Here is a 17823-nt window from a genome sequence, read left to right on the forward strand (position 1 = left end):
GTCCCAAGCCAGCTCTTAACCACCGCGCCACTCGGCCGGCCCTATATATATATATATTCTTAAACTTTTTCATTTTCTTTGTCTCTTGCTCTTCTTCCCTCCTCTACCCCTTTCCTCTCCTCTCCCTTTTTTTTCTTCCTTTCTTCCCTATTTTGTTCTATAGGTATTTGAGCACCATGTTGCCTTGGGAAGCTTACAGACTAGTGGTAAAATATGTGCCTAAAAAGAAATCATAGAAATCCCTTGATTGCAAACTGATAAATGCTGAAGCAAAAATGCGGGTGCTAGAAGATTGTGTGACAGAGGTGCGGCTCCCCTGCGGGATCCGAGGATGCTACCCTGGGGAACTGACATTTAGACTGAATTGGGATTAACTAAATGATAAAGAAAGGAAAATAAGTGTTTTTCAGGCAGAGGAAACAGAATGTGTTTAATGAATTGAAAGGAAGAGAGACTGTACTATGAGATGAGGCAAGGGCAGATCACGCTGAGATTTGTAGGGCCTGCCTGTTCAGGGTTCTAATCTCAGTTCTAGAGTGGGCCTTCGTATGTGAAATGCTGTTTTTGTGCCCAGGTGTTTCAAGAATCACACTGAGCCTAATGAACTATTCTATATGTGATCTCTGATTTTCATGGGATAATGCTGACCATATAGATCCTTACCTACTTCTTAATCAGGTTGGGCTGCCATAACAGAATACCACAGGCTGGGTGGCTTAAACCAAAGAAATTTACTTTCTCACAGCTCTGGAGGCTACAAGTCCAAGATCAAGGTGCCATCAGGGTTTGTTTTTGGTGAGGCCTCTCTTCCTGGCTTAAAGACAGCCACCTTCTCACTGCGTCCTCCCATGGCCTCTTCTCTGAGTGCAGGGAAAGAGAGGGAGAGGGAGAAAACTATCTCAAGAGATCTCTCGTGTCTCTTCTTATAAGGGCACCAGTCCTATCAGATTAGGGTCCACCCTTATGACCTCAGTGAACCTTAATTATTTCCCTGAAGGCTGTGTTTCCAAATACGGTCACATTGGGGGTTAGGGCTTCAACATATGAAGTCAGCACATAACGCTGACCTGTCACAACCTGGAGCATGATTTTAGATGACTGTCTCCAACGCAGAACCTCCTGTGGACAGGTATCTCGGAAGGAAGGGGAGAGAAAGCAAATCCCTGTAGCCTTTGGGTTTCTCTCTTTGAATACCAGTGAGAGAAGCAAACAGAAACTGATACTGTTATGTCAGCATGCTTGTGTCAGGGCTTGTGGCTGAGCAGCTTGCTGCATCTCTAAAGTGGGCACAGCTCTTATGAGGGGACAGACAGCACCATTACTGGGGTGCTGAAGGTCAGCAGGGTAGTCCGCATGAAGCCTTAACACGTGGAGGGAGGCTGAGACTTCAAGGTGCAACCTTTGGTCTCATGACTTCAAGTGACAACAGGTAGCTTCAAGAATCACATGAGACCTGCTATATATAACACGACCGCAGAGAAGAAAATTTGAAACCAAAGCAATTCACCGTTCTTGTCCTCTTTGTGGGAACAGTGGTAACATTTGTTAACTACATTTGATGATGGGGCAAATGCTTTTCCTGACACTTTAAAATTAGTGACCCTTAGAAAAGTCACATTTAGAAAATGGATACTGGGGAGATGAGTACGCATGGCATCCTACGGGTCCTTCTCAGGGGTATTTTGGGGGCATGTTGCATACGGCATCAGCAGGGGGTAGGAAGGAGCTCTGAAGCTCTGTTACAGGATGAAAGGGTTAATGTAAGACAACTTAGAATAACATAAGCTGCATCCCGCACTCACCCCACTGGTAGATGCAGTATATCTAAGTATAGCTGTGTCCTATCCTACGTGTTTTACAGGTTTGCAGGCTTCATAGGTGGCAGAGGAAGTGAAAACCTGGAGAAAAGAACATTGGCCAGGAAACCTGAGGCAAAGAGAAGTACTGTGGGGTGGTAGGCTAATAAACAAGAAATTATCAACCATGTGCTGTGTATAAGACTCTGTCTCAGGTATTTAAGGGAATAGGAAGATTTGGAACAACCAAATGTTAAAATTTACATTTCATGTTAGACCAGCTGTAAATTTAAGCAAAATGTAAAATGTCAAGTAATTGAAGGAATGTACCTATGGGATGTCAAGCGGTGGTATATGATTGATTTGCCAAATGAGTAGTGTTCCCAATGAAGTGAGTTTCTCCACCAGCATCCACACTCCTTATCAGTGAGGACCACGTGAGACATGCTTGCAATGCTTAGCAGCATAGGCATTCATTGGAATGAATGAATGAATGATTCAAGGTTGGGAACACTAGTTGTTTTAAAGTAAATGGGTTTTTTGCTTGTTTGTTAAAAAGGTATAACATGTACAGTAAAATACACAATTTTAAATGTGGGCTCAATTAATTTTCTGTATCTCTATGCACAAAATGGCCTTCAGTTGAAGATAAAGAGCATTGCTCGCACACTGGAAGGTTCTCTCATGCCTCTCCCACTTTGTACCACCCAACAATAACCTCCATTCTGACTGCTGTCACCGTGCTTTATTTCAGCCTGCCTTTGAACTTCATATAAATGCAATTACACAGCAGTCTCCTGTGTTGAGATTCATCTATGTTGTTGCTCTTGTGTGCATCAGTAGTTCATTTTTTTTCATTTCTGTGTATTGTTCTTTATGGATACCTGGGTGATTTCAAGTTTGGGGCTATTATGAATAAAGCCGCTATGAACAGTCTCAGATTTGTCTTTTGATGGACATGAGCACTCCCTTCTCCAGGAGTGGAATTGCTGGATCATAGAGTATTATTACCTTTAGCAGATATTTTTTCAAAGTGGTTATACCAATTTACTTTGTCACCAACAATGTAAGAGAATTTAAATACAGATTCTAAATTGTTTCATAGGTTTCAGTACAGTTCATTCAAAAGGTTTAAAGACCCTGGTCATTCCAACCCAAGGGAGGGAGGGAATGAGTTTTTCCCAATGTTAGTATTGCTCATATGTCCAGACTCAGAGTCCTCAGGGCCAGGTACAACATAGGCATTCAGACAGTAGTTGAGTGGATCCTGAGATAGGTCCATAGTTTAGGAAGGAAAGCAAATAGAAAAGCACAGCATAGTGGCAACCGATGATTGAATTCTGACCCTTACAGATATCAAAGCTCCCAGCATTATCCCTTGCCAGTTTCATGATGTCATTCATTCCACAGTCCTAATTGAGAGCCTACTCTATGCCAAGAACTCTTGTCCTGCTGTTACTGCTGAATAAAATGAAGGATGTTACTGAAAGGCCGTAATAACACAATGGCTGGTCCAGGGTTGGGTTAGTGACTGAAGCTTTCCTCTGCCTCCTGAGTAGGACAGGTTTGTGGACTGGCACCTAAGGGGAACCTGCAGGAGGGCCCTGTAGCAGGGCTGGGAGTGGGCTTAGGTCAGGTCCATACCAAGTAGGACAGGAAGCAGGCTGTGAATGCTTTCCAAGAAACTCTTCAATTTGGTTCTCTTATCAAGGACGATTTCTTAATTTTGGGGGGGGGGTGGAGAGGGTGGAAATGGATGAACAGAGAGAATCACAAAGCATGACCATGAATAATTTGAGTCTAGAAATATGTGCAGTGTGACTGTTGGGCAAAGCTGCTTTAATCATAAGAGAAGCTAACATTGGGTACCTCCTGTGTAGCAGGTATTCTTGTTCAGTCTTCATTACAACCCATGGAATGGGTACTCTTAGTAGCCCCATTTCACAGATAAGGATACCAAGGAACAGAGAGGAGACATAACTCTTCCAAAGTCACATAGTTAGAGAAGGGCAGAGTAGGAATTTCTAGAGACTAGGCTCTTAGCCACTCAACTGCCTGACAGCTGCCTATTACTTTTGATGCTTTGAACTTTTAAGTTCCTAATCTTTATTTCTATGAGTTTCGTAAAAGTTGGATATTTGACATGAACATTTCAATGATTTTTGCATGTAATTTCTTCCTGGGATGGGAAATTTGTAGTCTGAAGAAAGGACAATCTGTAGAGGTGTTAGGATAACCTATAGATCTCAGTTTTTAAAAAGAAAAAAGTTAGCCTAATATTAATTGATCACTATCAGAAAGTCTGTGCATTGGCAGCCAAACATGCTACTCAGTAATATCTGTGTGATTTTACATACACTATGTGTGTATGCTGTGAGAACTAAAGATAATTTTGAAGCCTGAAAACTTGTGAGTTAAAAAACCTGTTCACATAATTACCATTTAAGCACCTATCGTGTGGTATATCCAATACTAAGTCCTGAACATATATTATCTGTAGTCTCCAAATCAACTCGAACTGGATTTTATTAGCCCAAATCCCCACTTTTCAGATGAGAACATTGAGGACCAGATAGGCTGAGTGAACTGCCCTGAGTTTCATAGCTAGAGAATATCAGTGCTGGGATTTGAACCAAGCCTGTTTAACTGCAAGGCCCCTGCTCTTCCCATAATCCCACAGGCTTTCACTTGTGCAAAGGAAGCACTCAGTCTCAAGGAAACAGCCCTCATGTGATAGCATAGTCTACCCTGTTTTCTCCATCCATTTTTTTATTAGTCTATGACATCAAATTAAATTTCCAGAACAATTTTGAATTGTAATGGATGGCATAGTTCATTGTCTGAACATTTTAGAACTTATTCCAATGTTACTGCCAATACCATCTATCTAAATACAGGAAGCTTTAGTCATAAGAATGCTAATAGGCCTGATTGAGTTGTCAAATTTTTTTGTAGTCTAATGAGCACACTTAGCCTAGTAAGTCACTGTGGAAACCAAATAGAAATCTAGATGAATTGATATAGCAGAGGGCTAAGAAATGGGGCAGCTTGAAATAATTCCATCAAAGTAGCATAAGAGATAAAGGAGACTGACTTAAAGAGAAATTAGGTCAGAGTTATTGAGTTAAGCCATATATGAAAAACAGACAAATTATACAAACCTTATACTTGTTTAGGGTCTATTTTATCACTTCAAAACATTTATGGCAGTGCCACTGACGGTATTTACCTAATTTGTTAAGAAATTTTTAATATTATTTTGACCTCAATTTGCACATGGCAGGCACGATTTTACTTTAAGAGAACACATATAAGAGTTACTTTAAAGGTGCATAAATGAAAACATTTAGAGTCTCTTGCTACCTGCCCCAAGGTTTCAGTTGCCATTCCAGTAATCCAAGAGACACCAGCAATGTGATATTGGAGACTGAATGTTCCAAAAGTCATTGATGTAAAAGCCGTATCAGGTAGAGCGCTCAACAGAGAATTTCCCATTAGCCCGACATGGAGTCAAGACATCCCTGTAAGAGTGCTCTTTCAACTGGGTTTAGGACTTAGGCCATCTCTTCTTTCAGGATTTAGGGTTTAGGAAAATTCCTTATGTTTAGGAGTGCATCTGAAAACTCATTGATGTAATAGTTTGTGAACTGAGTAGGCAGAGAAGTGCCATCTGTGAACACAGGACGACAGACAGCGGGCAGCTGCCCGTGGCCTGGTGAGGACATGTTGATCAGCACAGCCCCGGAGCCTCACCCAGAGTGAAATCATCCTCTCTTTTGTGATCCAATAAGCATTTTAGTTAAGTAGTGCCATCCAAGTGGCCTGTCAGGAGTGAACCTCTGCCCAGGCCATATCAGACTGCTGGGGCTGAGGGGTTTTTTTGTCAATCTTTCTCTCTCTTGACACTCGTAGGCCCTGGTATCTATCATCAGATTCTCTGATTTTTGCATTTTAGTCTTTGGGTATTTAGAGTTTAAGGCATATTAGACGTGATGATTGAAATTATCACTATCTACACATATCTTAAGAGCTCTTTATCCAAAGCCCAGGGATAAGCAGTGTTGTGAGTCTGTAGTAGGAGAAATACAGGACTCACTATCTTGTGATTTCTCTAACTTGGAAGTATATTATCAGTTCCGTGAGTGGGAGGGAAGCTTTTAAAGCACTGCTGTTGGTAGTTGTTGGCGAATCACTGGTTGGTGAATGTAAGTGGTGGTTTCTTTGCCCTGGGAGTAGCATGAAAATTCTCCTCTCTCAACTTGCTTCACAAGAAAACAAGCTTTCTTGCATAGCTTTTCAAGTATAGCCTCTCTTCAGCAAGGCTCGTCTGAGTGCATGTGCCTGCCCATTTGGTTTCAATGATCAGCTACAATGAGGTTTAGCACACTTCAGCGTATGTCTGAACTTTAGCAAAGAGTGTGAGCAACTGCTCTGTGCAGATGTGCCCGTGGTGCCATTGGGCTTACAAAGATGGGGAAGGTATGGATGTGGATGTCACCCTCAAAGAGTGTTCAGCTTTGGGGAAGAAAAGATACGTGTGTCCAAAACCCTGATCAAAATGGACTAAGGAGAGTCCAAGAGGTACTGGGCGAGGATTATGGAAGTTAGCAACCTGGAGAATTACTTCTAGCTAAGCCATTGGAAATGGCTTCATGTCATCCACACAGGATTAAAGTAAGGATGGGGGTTTGGACTTTGGAGATGTAACTGGAAGACTGTTCTAGTTAGAAGAAACATACAGAGTAGGCACAGTGGGTATGTTTGGGGAAAGTGCAAGAAGTTCTGTTTGGTTGAAGATTTCAAGAAACCTATCATGAAACATAAAGTTGGAAAGTTAATTGGGGTTAAATCATGGAGGACCTTTAACACTAGGATAAGGAATTTGGGCTTTCTTCTCTCTTTCCTTCATTTCAAATATTAATTCAAGTGTTTTAACTTAAGTTTCCATTATTAAGTGTGTTTATTAATAAAACGTAAAGTGATCCTTTTGGCAGTTTGCTGGGTAACAAAAAAATACTGTGACACGACTGCAGTATTTGTGGTATGGGTCAAAATGGCTGTTTGTTGGCCACACATTTTTCACAGAGGCATTGCCAAATATATCATATAATCCTATCACTCAGATGGAAGTCGGCTGTATCATTACACCATGTACTTATTTTGATTCCTTCTTAGGTTCCGTGATATTAGGATCTACGTTTCACAGCTTTTTTTTTTTTTTGCTTTTTTTGGCCAGGTGGTTGGTGCTAAAATGCCTGATACCCCATTTCTCTGGCAAACAGCTGGTTTGTTTGAAAGCTGAGTCATTAAGCTCCTGTATCTTTCTTCCCAATGTTCTACTTAGCATTTTCCTTCCATATTGGGCACTTTGTAAGCAGTGAGGCAGCTTATTGATTTACTGCCCAGGGAAGAACAGGTCTGGTTTTTTTTTTTCCTATTCAAAGGGATTATTTTAACGTACCCTGTGGTATGCTTTGGAAATGTCCTGAGCTGATATTTTTAGCAATTGGAAGCTAATAGGAGAAAAATCTGAATTTTATCATCTAGGCTTGAAAAACTTTCCAGTATTCCAGTATATACAGTGAAAAGGGCCATCTTTGTTAGTATTCTCAGGCTAATTAACTCAACTGACTAAACCTTGAGGTTTTTGTGAGAAGGTCAATTAGTTTTGCTTTGTGGTTATCTCTTGGAACCTCTAGTCCTAGCCATTGATTTCAATAAATAATTATAATAGTAACAAGCACTTACATAGTTTTAAGTGCAACTAAAGACATTCATAGAAGAGGACTTCCAGAACTGCTTCAGAAAGTGGCAAGAACGATGGGATGAGTGTGTTTGAGGTGAGGGGGAGTATTCTGAGGGGGATTAATGGCATTGTGTCTTTAACTATAATTTTTTTTAAACTTAAACATTCACTGTATTTTTTTTATCACACATCATCATACATATAAACTCATTTAATCTTCTAGAATAATTCTAAAGGGTAAGTACTGTTACTGTCTTCATCTTTATAGATCCTGAAACTGAGGCATTGAGAAAGCTGTGTTACTAGCCCAGGGTCCCCTTACTGGTAATTGGCTGAGCCAGAACCCAAACCTAGGCAGTTAGGCTCCAGGATCTTTACTTTTAAAATCCAGGGACACCAATAAAGATGTCCCTAGTCTTAAGTAAACACAATACTTGTCTAAATATTTAAAGCTATTTATCTGGTACAGTATGAAGCTTTGAATTTAAGAATTTTCAGGCCAGTGTTATCATATACAGACATCAGAAATCTATTTAACATCTTTTCTTGTCCACATATAGTTGTATACTAGGCAAGTCTACACAGAGGTGACATTTGAGACCTGAGCCAGGATTTAAAGGATGCTCAAGTGTTTGACAGGCTGAGAAGAGCATTTCAGGTAGAAGGAACAGCACATATGAAGGCTAAGAAAGGTGAGATGGCATTTGGTGTGCTTGTTTCGAGGAAAATACGATGTTCACTGTATCTGAAACAGAGGGTAGAAGACAAGCGTGACTGAGATGCAATTTAAGATTTCAGATTGTACCCTGCTGCACAGTTTAAAAATTGTCCTGTTAGTATTCCTTGACCTTTTCTTGATCAAGGACACACACAAATTTTTGTGTCCAATTTTAGAGTGTTCCCAGGGGCTCTGAAGCTCTGTTATAGGTCCATCATCCCCTTTCCTCCAAGCAGTAGAGAATAATTGAGAATAAAGAATAATATGATCAATATGTTTTAAGAAAGATGTCTCTGATGACAATGAAAGATGGCTTGGATGAGAGGATGATCGGAAGCAGAGAAATCAGGGGGCAGATATCAATAATCTAAGCCAGAGACTGCTACGATTTTGAAAAGAGAGCAATGTCTAGGAAAGATATTTGGGACATAGTAGTGAGAGGACTTGGGGTGAGTTGGATGGGGAGGTTGTAAATGAATAGTTAAATGTAACTGTAGTTTCTAGCTTGGTTTAGTGATAGTGATGTCATTAACTAAAAAAGGATAGACAGTGATGCCATTAAATAAAACAGAAGACCAGAGAAGAAAAGGGCAAGGGTAGACAGGTAATGGGCTTGATCTTCAGACTCACTGAGTTTCAGGTGCTGGTGATATAGTCCAATGTAAATGTCCAGTAGACAGTTGGAAATGCAGTCTGGAAAAGAAGTCAGCATTGGAGAGAGAGATTGAGCAGCCTGTAGCAAATGGTAGGTTGAAGCCCTCGGAGTGGGACAGGGTTACCCAGGGGAAGCCTAGGAGGAGAAAAGCTTAGGGACATTCAATAAAGCAGGTTGGGGGGAAGAGATTCGAGGGAGCAGCAGCTGCATGAAAGCATACCTGAGTGCTGGGACTGTTCTGCACACTTTACATGCATTAACTTGCTTACTCCTCAAACACCTCCATGAAGGAGCTATATTTTACAAGGAACTTGAGACACGAAGAAGTAAAGTAACTCGCACAAGGTCATAGAGCTAGTAAGTCGCTCTCAATGGTAACTTAGCGGTACCATCATTAAGCTGATATAATTGAGTTCAGATAGTTTTTGTCATAACTCTTTTATAGATTTAAATATAGACTGGTGAGCTTTGAAGATAATATTCCTCACTTTCCCCCCTGCTCTCTCAATTAAATACAGTATGATCAACAGAATTAATGAAGAATTAATGAAGGAGGTATGATCTGAGACTCATAAATTTCCAAATTCCCTGGCTTTCTTTCATATGACTATTCTGTCAAGATTCATGCATTTCTTAAACATTTTTGTTTAATAGCTTAAGCTTCCCTTGACGTTTTCTTCCAATTAATGAGCATTTTTGGCATTAGTTGGAGTACTTCCTGAAATGATTTCATGTGTCACATTTTGATATTTCCTCTTAGAATATATGTTGGGCTCTCTTGTAAGTAATCTGAGATATCAAAAACTCTACATTCTCATTTTAATTTACCCTAAACTTCTCTTGTCTCCTTAAATCCATCACTTCCTTAGAACTACTTCATTTCGTTTTCCCTTTTATCTCTCTACTAGCGGTGGAGATTTGCTTTGGAGCCCATTTTATCAGCATCATTTTTTTTTTATCATTTCATCAGAGTTAAGTACATTGAGGAATGAAGAACCATGAAACCACACCAAGTTGCCACAGCTGGGCTATCTTCTAGGGCAGGGGTCAGCCCTGCCTAGTCCAAGGGCCAAGTGTGGCCACCACTTTTTTGTAAATAAAGTTTTATTGGAACACAACCATGCTCATTCATTTACTTATTGTCTGTGGCTACTTTTCTGCTACAACAGCAGAGCTGAGTGGTTACATCACGTGGTAGACTGCATGGCCCACAAAAGCTAAAATAATTACTGAACCAGGACAAGCTTGCTGACTCCTGCTCTATAGCATACTACTTTCAGAAAATTAGGGTATGTCCAGAGCTTGTTCTAGTACTTTAGAGTTAATGGGGTTCTTTTTAAAAATGAAATTGTGTTCAACTGAGGAATAAACTGAGTGTCTTCTGTGATATTTGTTCTTTGGATATAGAACAAAGTTGCCAAGGGAATAATAAAATTGTAGACTCCTTTAAGTAATCTATAATCAAAATTCTTACCTGTATAATCAGTCATCTGAATTTTTGTCAGTATTAACAACACTGTTTAATTTGGGAAGAAAAAGTTTCTTTGAATGTTTAGTGGATATCAGATCTTTCTTTGTGCTCAGTCTTTGGGATTTGGAGAAATAACTATCCCTACCCTCAGAGAAAAACATGTCAATTTGAACCCAGTTAGAGACAAATAAATCTGAAAAAAATTAGCCTAGATCACAGAAATATCACAGACTGAGAAAAATATGTTTTATGTTGAATACGTTATTTTAATTTATTAGCATGTTGACCATATCTTATATCACTTGAATCATGTTTCTAAAAAAATGGATGCGCTTTATTTCCCATTATTTTGGTAAGACAAGAAATACATAAGGCCAAATGGGATCACATTCTGCCCTGTCAAATGTAAGTTATTTACTTGTCCCGCCCAGATGCCCCATCTCCCAGGTAGCTGCTCTGCCCTCCTTTTTGAGCTGCTAATGTCTTCTAAGATCCTCTCTTGCCTCTGGATTCTCTTTCCTCCTATTTGTTCTCTGGAATCTGCCTCCATGATGGAAAACCATGTGACTCCCCTTCTCTGAACTCTGCTCGTTTTCTACAGCCACCCAGTGAAACCTGGTCTTTCACCAGCATTTATGACGGACCTTCCACACTGTTCCACACGTCCTCTCTGCCATGCTTTTCCCCACTCTCCTTTTTTGTACCCTAAACTCTGGGTACCCGAGTTATAGTCCACACTTTCCCACGTCTTGGATCGCCTACACTTCCCCTCATTGTTTAAAATCTTTATCCATCTCTGCTTTTCTATTTCTTGCCTGAATCTACTCATCTTTCAAATACCTCCACTTTTGAACAACTTCCTCTGATCTGTTTCCCACCCAACTCACAAACTCCAAGCTGGAATTAACATTTTCATGCCGTCAACATCCATTTCTGCTTTTATAAATTAAAAATATTATTCATGTACCTTTTCCTGTTATGTATGGCTAAACTCTAAATTTCTTAAAGGAAGAGCTTTGTTTTCATTGATTGTTACATTTCTATATCTTCTTTAGTGCCTGGTTTTAATGTTTGCATATAATAACTGTACAATTGTTGAGTGGATGAATCAATCAATACTTAATGGCAGGCCTGAAAACTCTGATATGTTTCTTAAGCTGATGAATTTTAATTCTTTGTTATATGGTAGCACTAATGAGATTACATCAATTTCCGAGCTAAAAATCTGCTCTTCAGTTAGTGACAAGAAAGCCACAGTAGTTGCTAAGTGAAAGTGACTGGAGTTGGTGTTTTTCATCTTCAGAAAGTTGTCCCAGCACAATCTGTTTCCATAAACTCTAGTGGGTTGTAACACTACAACTGTATTCTCCAAGGATTTAGGCATTACATAGAAATTCTTAGTGCATTTGGGATTATCTTTGGTACGAAGAGAAAAATCAATTTCTTGTCTAAACATTGCTGCCAGTGAAAAAAGCAATTTAGTGGAGACAGTAGACAAAGCAAACAAGATAATGAAGAAATGCCTTGTACCATGTCTTGGGCTCCAGTTTTCTGGGAAAGCAATTTAGGATGTTTAACCCTAAATTAAGGCCAGTCCTTCTTCATGGAAATGAAGTGGGCATTGAATCAGTAATGGGCCTATTTTCTGTCAAATAGTCAAAAGTGTCTCATCTCTTATTTTTGTAGTTAAATGGACTTTGCTATGTAGACTGCTAACTTTGTAAACTATTCTTTTGGTTATTCTGGTTGTCTTCACCAATTTCACCATTTTAGGAATCTTTCCTTTAGTATTTTACACAGTGATGGAGTTTGTTTTATCTTGTCTCCATTGGGCATTCTATGCATTAACTTAGTAGCTACCTGGGACAGTCTAGGCTTGGGTAGAATACATCATGTGCTCTGAGGGGCTTGAATAAGAAATGAGCAGAAGGTGTGGGGAGTGTGCTGGGCAAGAGTATGGTATATAGTGGGCAAAATTCAGGCTGTGAGAGGATTAGTCACACAACTTAACAGGAAAAATTCTGGTGCAAAGATAATGGATCATTAGCTTCCTGAATGAGCCATTCAGAAAGGGACCATTGCCAAATCACTAAGCTCGCCCGATGAGATTTTGCAGATACTCCTTCCCGAGCACAGGTTGGTGTGGGAGACTTTGTTCGAATCAACCTTTACCACTTTTAATTTATTAATAGCTTAGGGGGAAGGTGTCGGGGCCTTTTTGTCTGCAAAGGGTATCGTTAAATGAGAACATGATTCCTTTTGTGTGTATTGATAAAAACCAGGAATAATTTTTTGAAGCATTAGTTTCAGTTACAGTTTTAAAAGGAAACAACCTCTTCCCTTCTCTGAGCTTATTTCTTAACAGGAGCTTTAAGAATTAATCTTCAGTGTGTGTCATCACAAGGTGTAATCAGACTTGAACTTTATAAGCTTTGGACTTCTGCCCTGAACACAGTTTACACGCAAGGTAGACCAAGATCCTGCACAGTATCTTAATTGAAATAAAGCTTAGTTGCCACGTGGTTAACTTCCTGGTTTTTTAATAATACTTAATATATTAGTCACTTAGAAATTTGAATGTGACTCTATAAATCTGTCTGCCCTGATCAAGTTTTAGAAACTGAATTAAAACAAATATTCCTAACATTTCTGGCTTTAGTGACTATCAAGGATGATTGATTCTATCTGAACCATGTATTGATAAAGTAGTCATTTTTTTAATGCAGAGTAGTCAGCCTCCCTGAAGGCTATAGAAGGTGTTATGAATATTAATTATAGCCTAAGAACCAGCCGAAACCCTTATTCCTTGACATTGCATCTACACGTGTGAAAATACACACTTTTGTGCAAAATGAACAATAATAGATTCATTTCTTACACAGCACATATAACTAGAAACCTTGTACTTTTCACATTTGAACTCACACTTACTGTGTGCAGAGAATTCAGGTCCGGTCCCTGCTTTCCAGAGTTGACATGGTCTGGTAGGGGAGATAAGAGGTGTAAGCAGCATATATGACCAGTAGAATTGGCCAAAGTACCAGATGGGATGAAAAACTGCTTCTTTCTAGCTGGGAAAATCAAGGAAGGAGTTGGGAGTTGTGGTTTTGAGCTGGATTTTGAAGGATGTACAGGCAAAGACTATGGGGAAACAGATGACTGAAATGGAAAAATGCTTCTTGGGCCAATGTCAGATTAACATAGTCTATAGGCAGGACACAGGCAGTGTTTGTGATGCAAGAGGGAGAAGGAATTCCTTAGGTATGGTTTGCAATCTTCATCCTGCCTTCTCTCTCTTATCTCCTGCCGAACTGGGGGAAATAGAGATGGAGAGGAAGCCATGATCTTACCCGGGGGTCTTCTGTTCTACTTCACCTTCCCACTCGCCATTATAGGATGGTAAGAAGTTATGGAGAATAAGACTAGGGAAGAGGAATGCGGTGAGAGTAGGCAGAACAAACTGGAGTTTAGCACAGGGGGCTCTTTACCACATTTTTCTTCCTTCTTTTTCCTTTTTCAGTGTTCTCTCCTTTTCTAAAGCTTGGCCGTTGTAGGAAAGAGAGAGGAAAAAGGTGGGTAGGGGGGCATGCAGTAGCTGACCACTCATATTCAATCTGCCTATAATTATACAGGATTAAAGAGCATAGATTGAGGAGTGTTTGCAGAAAAAAAACAGATATAATGCTGAGCATACAATAATAATCTTGATGGACCCTAACCTTAGTTCTTCTATGTCATCATCATAGTCATCAACTAAATATTATTTAGGACCTACGAGATGCATGGACTTGTCTTACAACATAGTAGAGATTAAAAAAAAATTTTTTTTTTGTAGAGGTGGAGGGGGATTTAGGATAAATTTTTTTTGCAGAAAAAATGGTGCTTAAAGGAGCAATCACAGAATAATATGTTGAGTAGATATAAATCTTTGCACTTTCATTAAGTTATAATCTTTCAGAATATATATGTGTGTGTTTTCCTTCAACATAAGTAAAAAGAGAAGACTGAAATAGTGAAAAAATAAGCTTGAAAAATAATCAAACCCAGCGAGTAATTTTTAAAGCTACCTTGTGAAGAAATGCGCCTGCTAGAGATGCTGGAAGGTAAAAACTGCTATCACATATCAGGCCAGAGAGTAACTAATTTAGTTTCTACTCTGTATTACTTGTCAGGCTTTTCTTTTTTCTTTTTTTCCTTAAAGTGAACATATTTTATTTTCTCATAAAATCTTGTTTCTTTGCCTTCCGAGAAACCATGTGAAGTTGAAAACTAATCTTTGATAGTGTAGACAGATCTTCCTGCTAGAGTATTGTTCTAGGAATTTGGCAACAATTCTACTCTGTTAAGGCAAATTACAGACCATTAATGGGTCTTTTTTGGCATACTGGTATTGTACATTTATGTGCATATGTGATGAAACCACTTCATACTTACTGTTTTTAAAAACTGGGGTTTACATTTAATTGGAGGGTTAAATGTTTTTTGGGAAACTATACTGTGCCCCTTTTAGGATGTATTTGCTATATAAATTAAGAGTTTTCTTCCTCCAAACTCTGGGTAAGGCATAAATGGTGAATGTTACTTATTGCTGACGAGCTCAATGGTTGCGTCTTTGAGATTACATAAGATTGAGCAAAGGAGGTAAAATGCTGAGACACCATTCCTCTGAACTTTCTCCTCAAAAGATAAGTTGGAAGGAATTTTCTGATTGGCCATAGGCAGTCACTCCGAGAGGTTCTGAAAGTCCTTTGGAGATGTGCGATGTGACTAGAATCTCTCTTTTTCAGCTTCTGCCCCTTGCTGCAAAACAGCAAGAGAAGGAAATCCAGGAGCCATTCCTGTCATTGACCAGATAAGCCCAGCAGGGTTAATAGACAGACTGAGTTCCCGGGAGAAAGACTGCAGGCACCTGAGGCTAAAGCTCTTGGAACAGCTCTTACCTTAAAGCCGACCTGGAAGACTGAGTCCCAGTTACAAGGTGAGTTGGGAGAGCGCCAGCTTAAAATCATAAGTGGGGTTAGATTAGGCAGTGCTTAATAATAGCAAAAGATTAGTCAGACATTACCAAATCACAGGAAGGTGTTTCTTTATACCTTTTATGCGTACATCAGATCTAAAAATAATGCGTAGTAATCCTGGTTATGTTTAGCCGTCTTAATAAAAAGTTCTGCTGTAATTTTTAAAGGATAAGAAGTAGAAAAACATGCCAAAGTATTTCTTAACCTTCTGTCTGCAGTCTGGCATCATGTGGAAATAAGACACTCCCCTTTCCTCTCTGAGTAATGAACCTGCAGACCTATGCCTCAAATTGGTTGACATGTGATCCTTGCTTTTGTTATAAACCCACATGTGCATGCATATACACATTCTCAAAATGTACCTTTTTTTATAATCTTTCATAGTAAACAGGTAGACGATTGATTTCTTTTTGCCCATGAGATTGAAATAACTAATATGAAAATAGCAATACTTAATATGAGTTCCTTGTCACCTTTGATATTTACAGTTGTTATTTTCAGAGCCACTTCGTATATGCTATTTGACATCTTAGGCTCAATGACTTTGGTTTTTACAATTTGGATCTATCCCTTCCAGTTATACGAAGCTTTCTGGGAGTGTGTGCCGCTAGAGATCTTGGGGAGCTTTTGCAAGCTTTGTATCCTCTGCTCAAACTATTATTTGCCCTGGGGCCAGGTGTGGTGGTGGTGGTGGTGATGATAGTTCAGAAATCTGTAATTTGGGAAATGCTCCCCTGGTATTCTGATACCACTCCTAACCTCTCCTTGCTGAAGCCAGGGCTCAATAATTTAGTATAATCATTATGTGAGAAGCTTTCTGTTTATTATTACATTATTTAAAATTACATTTTAGGGCAGAACTTGCAAATTGGTGGCCCACAGGGCAAATTTTAGACTATCGTGTTTTTAACGTGTAAACATTTTCTTTTTTTAAATTGAGTTAATTGCCAACATTTGGTAGTCTGGAAACTTCACATAGAAAATCAGATACCTGGCTTCCTTTGGAAGATTAGAAATCTGGTCTTGTTGCTATTTTTAGGACTGATGTTTGCTCACCTTCCCTATTTCCTAAGTATTCACTGCAACCAGGCTTCCAGATTTATGTTAACTGCCTGGTACTTGTAGACTTTTGTGATAAAGATTCCTGCTTTAAGCGTCAGTTTCATTTCTCCTTACATGAAGCCACTCCCATGTACTTTGCACATAATACTGTTAGTCTATTCTCTTCTGGCATTTTATTATTTTATATAACATGTGTAGGCTTAGAGAACTGGCTTTCTGATATCTGCCAGACTTGTCTATGAAGAAGGAAGACTTTTCCAAAATCAGATGATCCGTTGTTCTTAGTTTGGGAATCTGATTTGCATAGTGATAAGGTCTGAATTATTCTTTCCAGAACCCGAAGTTGCCATCTCAGAGTCTGAATGTTATAACCTAAGGGTTCCATTGCCTGATCTGACTGTTTTGGTCCCAGGGACATTAAACTGATTCATTGAGTGTTAACCTGTCAAGATTTAGAGTCCATTTTCTAGCCCCTTACTCATCCTAGATGCCAGAGTGATTTGATGAGCAATATGCAGTGCCATCTACATGTACAGAACTTTTGACATTGAGAAATCTCTCCATCAGAATCAGGTGTGCCTTCAAGCACGGTGGGTTGTAGTTAATCATAAAACTTTTCTTTCCCCATTTGTGACCACTATGTATTGTTGGGAACTAAACTACTTACAGTCATGTTCCTGTTAATTTGGTACTGAAACTTTTATATAGTAACAAAGAGCTTTAGTCATGAAAAGCATTTCAAATCGTAGGGTCCTAAGGGGCATAGCACTTCTCTGTCTGCATTAGCTAAACTCAAATATTGATTATTTGTTCATAGTTTGTAAATGGGGGAAGCTGACTCAATCCCAACACAGTGGTTCTTATCCCAACAACTCATTCAACTTCAAATGGGTAGTGCCTGTTATTGAAGCAGATTTCAGTCTCAGGATATTCATTTTTAATGTTGAACCGAGCCAGAAAGAAAGCTGGCTGGGTTGGATGTTCATTATGTGTAGTTTACTGTCCTGGTGGCATTACTTTGCTCTATCTCATGGAATCTCTTAGGTCAGTATTGCCCAGGATCTCCTGATACTTGACACACGCAACGATGAAATGTACGTGAGTCCCTTTGGCTATCAGGTTTAAGTTCATGGAAATAAAGTAACTGGAAATTTGTTTCCACACATTTGCTGAGTTGTGACTTGACTACACGAGAAAGAAATAAAACATCCTGTAAAAGTAAAAGCAGGTGATTCGCATCTCATTTCCTTAATGAAGTGTGTTGAGTTTTATTCTTCCTTTGTCATCGGAATTAGTGGGTATGCATGTATACTCAGAAATGCTTTCAGAAAACCCCTTGATCTCCTTTTCTTGGAGT

The 17823-nt window shown here is 39.3% G+C and overlaps 1 protein-coding gene across 1 annotated transcript in view; it reads left to right on the forward strand.

Annotated features, from left to right (window-relative positions):
* Nucleotides 1-17823, forward strand: part of OSBPL6 (oxysterol binding protein like 6) — a 210586-nt gene that overhangs the window by 83871 nt on the left and 108892 nt on the right. The window contains exon 2 of the mRNA XM_019654014.1: nucleotides 15174-15364. The gene's annotated coding sequence lies outside the window, so the exon portion shown is untranslated. The remainder of the gene's footprint in view (nucleotides 1-15173; nucleotides 15365-17823) is intronic.

The sequence above is a fragment of the Hipposideros armiger genome, unplaced genomic scaffold, assembly GCF_001890085.2.
Source record: "Hipposideros armiger isolate ML-2016 unplaced genomic scaffold, ASM189008v1 scaffold_212, whole genome shotgun sequence".
NCBI lineage: Eukaryota > Metazoa > Chordata > Mammalia > Chiroptera > Hipposideridae > Hipposideros > Hipposideros armiger.